At 34.1% G+C, this 8,353-nt stretch overlaps 1 pseudogene; it reads right to left on the minus strand.

Annotated features, from left to right (window-relative positions):
• Window positions 1-6,597: 6,597 nt before the first annotated feature.
• LOC114032221 overlaps window positions 6,598-8,353 on the minus strand; it is a 5,423-nt pseudogene continuing 3,667 nt past the window's right edge.

The following is an 8,353-nucleotide window of genomic DNA, read 5'->3' on the forward strand; positions in this document are numbered from 1 at the left end:
AAATGGATTGAAACCATACCCAAAAAGCTATTAAATTGGGCATACACTTTGACCCAGAAACACTTTTACTAGGTCTATACCTCAAAATGATCAAAGAAAGAGGAAAAGGGTGGATATATACAAACCTATTTGTTGCAGCTCTTTTTGAGATGGAACAAAATTGGAAGCTAAGGAGATGTACATTAATTGAAGAATATCTGAACAAATTACGGTATATGAATGTGATGGATTATTATTGTGATATAAGAAATGATGAAGGGTATGGTTTCAGGAAAAAACAAACAAACACTGGATGTTATACAAACTGAAGTGAGCAGAGCCAAGAAAACAATTTACACCTTAGAAATAATGATGTTGGAAAGATAATTACTTGTGGCAGACTTAGTAACTCTCATCAATACAATACAATATGTACCATAATTCCAAAGGACTCACGATAAATATACATAGATATATTTTTTTCTACCACCATATTGAAAACTAATAGTCTCAGAGTAGACATTGAAGCATTTTTCTTTTCTTTCTTTTTCTTGGAAATTGAATAATATGAAAATTTCTTTTTAATGACTTCATATTTGTAATGGGTTTTGTATTTCTTGCCTTCATAATGGGTGGGATAGTGGACAAGAGAAGAGATAGAATTTGTTAAAGAACTTTAATTCCAAACTCTCTTATTTGGCATTAAAATACTTTAACAATGTAGCACCTCCATTATCCTATACACTGAACTATCTATTTTTCTAATTGTCAATGTTCTTTAGAATATTTGAGTTTTCTAGGTATATATTTTGCTTTTATTCATTTTTGTACATCCAGTTTACTACAGTGGTACATTAGTTTTACTAGAGCAGAGACTAGTTTGTTTTTATTACTTGTAATCTCAGACCATAGTAGAATGCCTGGTACACAGTGGTTACTTCACATATCTGAATTGAATTAAAGGAACTTTGCAGTTCCATCATTCTATAATTTTATAAGTTCTGGGACAATGGGAGTAAATATTGTCATAAGTAAAAGAATGGTTTATAGACCTTCATAAAATGTCAAAGGGAAATATGGAACATTTTATCATTCAAGAATTTCTCACTACTGCTTTATAGTTATCCTCTATCCCACCATAACTCTGCACATTTTTCCTCCTTACCCAACCCTAGTAATAGAGTGTATAGGATATTAGGATAGCAGCTGAAATGGACCTTGGAAAGAATCCAGTCTAAATTCTTCATCTTACATAAAATCAAACTGAGGAACAGAGAGAGTTATTTAACTTGCCTAAAGTCACATAAAAAGTAAGTAGCAGAACCATTCAGTATTCAAACCATATATTTAGGGTACATTTAGTGTGTTCTTTCCACTATACCCATAGCTGTTAAGCAAGAACTCTTTATTATTTTTGCTGTTTTTCCTGTTGTTTTGTTTGTTGATTTCATTGAATCCTCTTTGGAACTTTCTGCTCCAAAATAATCTCCAGCAAAGTATACAACTGGAAAATTAATTTTGTTTAACAAGTTCCTATAATGTGAGGCAAAAATCCTCTTCAAGAAATAATCCTATTTAACAATCATTAGATTTCTAGAATCTTGTAAATCATATAGAATATAGAAGACTTGGGTTTAAGTTCCACTTCAGATACCAACTAACTGTATCTAGTCTCAGGGCAAGATATTTAAATCTCAATTCCACAGGCAACTCCCTAAAACAGTAAATCATGACCCAGATTTGCATTTGTAGGGGAATTTCCTATTAGAATTAAATTACAAATCTAGCACAAACAAACAAAATCAATCAATATCTTAGAGAATTATTTTAATCTAATAAATATTAAAGGATGAGGTGGAGAAGGGCAGATCTTAATTTTATTTGTTTATTATCACTTCTATTCTATTTCCAGTTCCAAATTCTCCCTCTTTGCTTCTCTACCCTTTACCAATTGTAAAAGCAAGTATCTTTCTGATCATTTTGTTGAATTTTTACTTGAATAGATAACCTTTGTATAATAAACCTTAGAAAATGGACACTTTGCTTCAATAACTTCAAACAGGAAATCCACTACATCTTTAAGCAGGTCTTTCCACTTTTTATTTACTCTGAATGTTAGAAAGTATTTTTCCCCCTAAATGAAGCCTGAGTCTGCTTCTCTACACCTTTTTTTTTCCTGTTTCTCCTAGTTCTGGTTTTATTTTTTTGTGGGGCTGAGAGGAGGGACAAGAGGATAAATCTAATGCTTCCTCTTCCACATGCCAGGCCTTCAAATAGTTGAACTTACATAGATTATATCAGCTTTTTGTTTGTTACCTCAATTCACATTTAAGATTGGGATAGAAAAATATTAAAAACCAAGATGGTGTCTATCTCTGAAGAACTTATAGAGCAATGTTATATACTTATGGGGTAATGGGACCTGGATCCTTGAAAGGAAAAAAAAAAACATGTCTTTGGTTTTTTTTTTTTTAATTTTTATTTATTTTTTTTTTAGGCAATTGGGGTTAAGTGATTTGCCTAGGGTCACACAGCTAGTAAGTGTCAAGTGTTTGGTCTGAGGCTGGATTTGAACTCAGGTCCTCTTGACTTCACGGCTGGTGCTCTATCCACTCCATCACCTAGCTACCCCAAGATCATGTCTTTGAAAGCAACTCTGTCACTGAATTTTCTTATATTATACTATATTTCAGTACTTGAGATCACTGGTGCCTCAGCCCAAGGCAATAGTCCCACTACAGCCCACATACATCACTTAATTAACTTATTTGACAATCCTTCCATTGTTGCTCTTGGCCCAGCCCAGACTACTTAATACTCCTTTCACATTGCACCTGGCCCACCCCAGACCACTTACCACTCCTAAATACCATCCATATTTTTTTTTGTGTGTGTGAAAGCATTAGTCTCACTCCCACTAAATTGCAGATTCCCTAAGAATCTCACCCACACTATGGGTAATAAACCTTGTTATTTGACTAGAAGACTGTTTGAATATTTTAATTCATCCCAGACAGATGTTGCACTGTACCCTGACACTCTGGTATTCCCAGCCACCCCAAACTACATTAATACCATAAAGGAATTCAAAATAAATAGATGGATGGATGGATGGATGGATGGATGGATGGATGGATGGATGGATGGGTACTACACAGATAGATAAACCAATACACAAAAAGAGGCAGCATTCCTTAATGAATAGACTTCTATGCCAGCAATCAGAAAATATGGATTCAAATCCTGCCATTGACAATAACCGATTATGTGAACATAGAAAATCACTTAAACTCTAAATCCCTGGGGAAATCTACCTACAGATGTATCAGTGGAGTGATAATCTATACTCACCTATTAAAATTTTGATTAAATAGAGTGAATTCACAAACCAGAAGAAAAAACACATCATTTTTACATATATCTAACATGTATGTAAACATATATATATAAATGCATGCATAAACATATATATAGTTTTAGAAAAGTATGGCATATATATTATGTGTCTTTCTGTCTGTGTGTGTGTTTGTGTGTGTATGTGCCTGTGTGTGTGCATGTGAGATAGAGAGAGACAAAGACAGAGAGAGACAGAGAGAATTTTCTAAAACCAAATTATTATGCTTTTCCAAAAATATTCTTTGTCTTTAAAGAAGTCTTGGAAAATCTTTCATATTATAAGTGTGATGATGTTAGCTTTATACAATTTTTCTAAAAACAAAATACCACCTTTCAGTAATCCTATAGTCTGCTGAAATTTGTGTATTTTTTCTAATAACAATTCAATTCTAGTTCATTTCTCTAAAATTAAAATCTCTTATCACTGAGTCATCTCACATTTAAAATATTTTTGACAATATAAGATATAAATAAATATGCAAATTTTCCCCAATAAATTCAGTCTTTTATTTGTATGGGACAACTCGGTCAAAGGTAAAGAAGCAATTAATTCCAGATAATGGCTCATATTTAGGTAATTCTTCAAGTTTTGCAATGAAATTATTGTGTAGTAGTCCTTTTAGGTAGGTAGAGGAAGTATTAATATGCCTAATTTACAGATGAGGAAACTAACGGCTGGAAAAGTTATCTCTTTCTAATCTTGAACAATTAGTATGAAATAGAACCCCCAGACCTGACACCAAGTTTTCTTAATGCTGAGATCAGTGGTCTAAAAACAAGAGATGCCTTTAGAAATGTCATAAAGAGGAAACTGACAGATATGCTAGGAAGACAAGAATTCTGATGTTAAGATGTTCTGATGTCAAAGCAAGAAACCATGAGTAACAATTGGCACACACACAACACACACACTCCCTTTGAGTTTAGTATAATTATTTGGTCCTCAGTCTACACTGTCCATCAGAATTGCAGAATACGGTTGCTTTACTCAGTGAGCTAAAGTATCGACTGTGTCTTTAATGTCTCAGTAATCTATGGTTAATCAGAAAATCAATCAACAAGTCTATATAAATCACTGTATTTGGGATTCAAAGACAGGCATAAACATGGTTCCAGCTTTCAAAAAGCTCCCATTTGTTGGGGAAAAAAATCAACACATAAAAGGAAAATGAGGATAGGGTAGTGAAAGTCACTCATATAGAGACACAGTAGGGAATGTCTGAATAGTAAGCACAAGAATCTAGAGGACATTTAAGATATTTTTAAATTAAGGTATTTTCCCCAAAATGGAAATTCTGGGAGGAACCAACCAAATAGAGAAATGGTCAGAATATACTTGCACTGTGTGAGAAGTCTTTGGGAAGAGTGAACTTTCAGCATAAAGTGAGCTTCTGTGGCATGGCAGAGGGATTGAGGAAAGTCAAGAGCAAAGACTTGAAATTAATGATGTTGAGTGCCTTGGCAAAAAATTATTTAAAAGTATACTTGTTATGATTAGAGGACATTTGCTCAAATATAGCCTGGCAAATATGCTTGGATATGTGTCTTGCTCTCTTATGTAGATCAATGTGGTAGGTTTGGAGGTTTGAAATTTCACAAACAGAAAACTAATTTTAATTCGATTCTTAAGGGGATAAATGGCATCTCTACTTTAGTAACAAACATTTTAAAAATTAATTGGAAATCCAAGTGGAGATTTTACCAGTAAAATTAATAAACACTCTTCATAGGTATATTTTTAAGTATGAGAAAATGGAATCTCTAAATATAGACACTTCAATAGGTGAAATTTTTATAAGATTTTGAGCATCTTAATGAGAAGTTTAATGCTTTTACAAGATTCATTTGCATTTTAGTAGTTCAAATTTGACATTTTACTATTTCTACTAGATCATATGCATCTGCCATTTTTTTTAAGTAAGTGCACATTTGAAGATGATTGCATATAAGCAACAGAAGTTTGTTACCATTATGCACGTTGGGTACAAGCCTCTAAATTTCCATTTTTTGTTAACTATATTTAAATGGGCTTCTATATCAATGATAAACTTCTGTAATTATGGCTAACTTTTATGGTTAGACTTAATCATTCTCTATCTTCTATTTATGTACTATGTTACAAATATTGATTTTAAAACTAATTTATTACTTGACATTCACTTTAAATTTAGAAAAAAATAGCACATAAGGCCATCACAAAAGTAGAGATAGTAAATATTGAAATGTAATATTTATTGCAATGTTAGAGAACCAATTATCTTTTCAGGCATTACACTCATTACACAAATAACTCAATTGCATAAAATTTCAAATTATGTTTATTTATGTTATGTGAATGTTATCTTTGGGCTGAAAATTTTCATCACTGTGAATCTTAGATATTTTCATCACTAAATTGAAGCAAATTAGCTTGGAACAGCTTTAATATTAGACAATAAAAACAGTGACCTTCTTAATCAATATGTGTGGTTGATAATCATCTGATATCAGTCATTCATCCATCAATCATTCATTCATCTCTCTCCATCTTTGCCTCTATCTCTATCTCTATCACTTTGTCTCTACCTGTCTCTTTGTATGTAGAATTAATTCTTGAATATTCTCCAAAAAATTTGTAAGCTAGGATCAGGTATAATAATACAAAGTTATTTTGCAAAATCATACCTTTTTGGGAGGATATTTTGATTACTCTGAGCAAAATTTCTTATTGTTGAATTGCTAAATTTTAAAATTGTTTTGTGTGGCATAAGGTTGGCTTGAATAGGTATAATAGTCATTTTTAAAAAAAATTCTTTATTAAGTAACTATGTGTTCACAATATTTTGGCAATCTTCTACTTAGGGGGAAAATGTCTCTTAAGGAAGATGTAGGGGGTGGAGCCAAAATGGCAGAATAAAAGCAGTGACTTGCTTGAGCTCTCCCCAAAGCCTCTCCAAATACCTGTAAAAAAAGTCTCTAAATAAATTCTAGAGCAGCAGAACTCACAAAAAGACAGAGTTAAACAAATTTATAGCCCAAGACAACCTGGAAGGTCTGCCAGAAAGCTCTGTTATACTGAGCTGGGAGAGGAGCACAGTTCAGCAGGGGTCATGCATGCAGAGACTGGCATCAGTGAACCTGGAGCAGGCCTCAGGGGACTGACTCAAAGGCAGCTGTAAAGATTTCCACACTTTTCAACCCACAAAGACTAAAGAAATTTAGAAGGTCAGGAGGAAAGGTATCTCAGACCAGAGTGAGAGAGGAGCTCAGTCTGGCTTCTGTCCCAGTGCAGCCCTGGGGTGGTGGCTGCCTCTGGAGCTCTTGGCCAACAGACAGAGGGGAGAGCAAGTGGTTGATCAGGGATTGCTGATCAGGATCTTGTTGCTGGTACTGAGGCAGGATTCTCTTGCATTGCCTGTGCTTGTGTCTGGGTTGCAGTTCTAGGTGGCAGTCCTGGGGTGAAGAGGAGCATTGACATGATGTAGTTTGTGGTGCCTGTGGAGAGGGAATTCTCCTTACAGTTCCAAGGCAGAAAACAGTGCTTGTGGTCACTCATAGACCAGAGAAAAGGCCATGAAAGGAGTAAACACCTCTCCTTTGATCATGCCATTACGGAAGAACTGAAAATTGGCAGGTCTCTAGAAGTATCTCTGAGAACAATTGCACAAAACCCCTGAAGCTTGGGACAGTACATTCTTCACACTGAAAGCAGAACCCTACCTCAACAAAGAGTTTAAAAGACAAATAATTGGCTTGGAATGTGACCAAATAGCACAAAAAAAGTCAGACCATAGAATCATTCTTTGGTGACAAAGAAGATCAAAACATACAACCAGAAGAAGACAACCAAGTCAAAACTCCTACAATCCAAAGGATTTTGAGAAGCAAGTAAGAAAAGTAGAGGAGAAACTGGGAAGAGAAATGAGAGTGATACAAGAAAATCATGAAAAACAAGTCAACAGCTTGCTAAAGGAAACCCCCCAAAACACTGAAGAAAATAACACCTTAAAAAATAGTGTAAATCAAATGGTAAAAGATGTCAAACAAACCCAATAAGGAGAAGAATGCTTTCAAAAGCAGAATTGGTCAAATGGAAAAGAAAGTCCAAAAGCTCACTGAAGAAAATACTTCCTTAAAAATTAGAATAGAGCAAATGGAATCTAATGACTTTATGAGAAATTAAGAAATTGTAAAACAAAATCAAAAGAATGAAAAAAAATAGAAGACAGTGTAAACTACCTCATTAGAAAAGCAACTGACCTGGAAAATAGATCCAGAAGAGATAATTTAAAAATTATTGGACTACCTAAAAACCATGATCAAAAAAAGAGCCTAAGCATCATCTTTCAGGAAATTGTCAAGGAAAACTGCCTTGATATTGTAGAACCAGAGAGTAAAATAGAAATGGAAAGAATCCACTGATCATCTCTTGAAAGAGATCCCAAAGGAAAACCTCTAGGAATATTGTAGCCAAATTTCAGAGTTCCTAGGTCAAGAACAAAACATTACAAGCATCCAGAATGAAACAACTCAAGTATTGTGGAAACACAATCAGGATAACACTGGATTTATCAGCATCTACATTAAGGGACCAGAGTGCTTGGAATATAATATTCCCCAGGTCCAAGGAGATAGGGTTACAGCCAAGAATCACCTACCTTGCAAAACTGAGCATAATCCTTCAGGGGGGAAAATGGACATTCTGTGAAATAGAGGACTTCCAAGCATCGTTGATGAAAAGATCAGAGTTGAATAGAAAATTTGACTTTCAAAAACAAGACTCAAGAGAAGCATGGAGAGGTAAACAGGAAAGAGAAATCATAAGGGACCTCTTAATGTTGAACTCTTTACATTTCTATATGGAAAGATGATATTTGTAACTCATGAGACCTTTGTTGATATTAGGGTAGTTGGAGGGAAAAATATATGTTTAGATAGATAGATAGATAGATGATAGATAGATAGATAGATAGATAGATAGATAGATAGATAGATAGAT

This window comes from Vombatus ursinus, unplaced genomic scaffold (assembly GCF_900497805.2).
Source record: "Vombatus ursinus unplaced genomic scaffold, bare-nosed wombat genome assembly UNPS02015408.1, whole genome shotgun sequence".
Lineage (NCBI taxonomy): Eukaryota > Metazoa > Chordata > Mammalia > Diprotodontia > Vombatidae > Vombatus > Vombatus ursinus.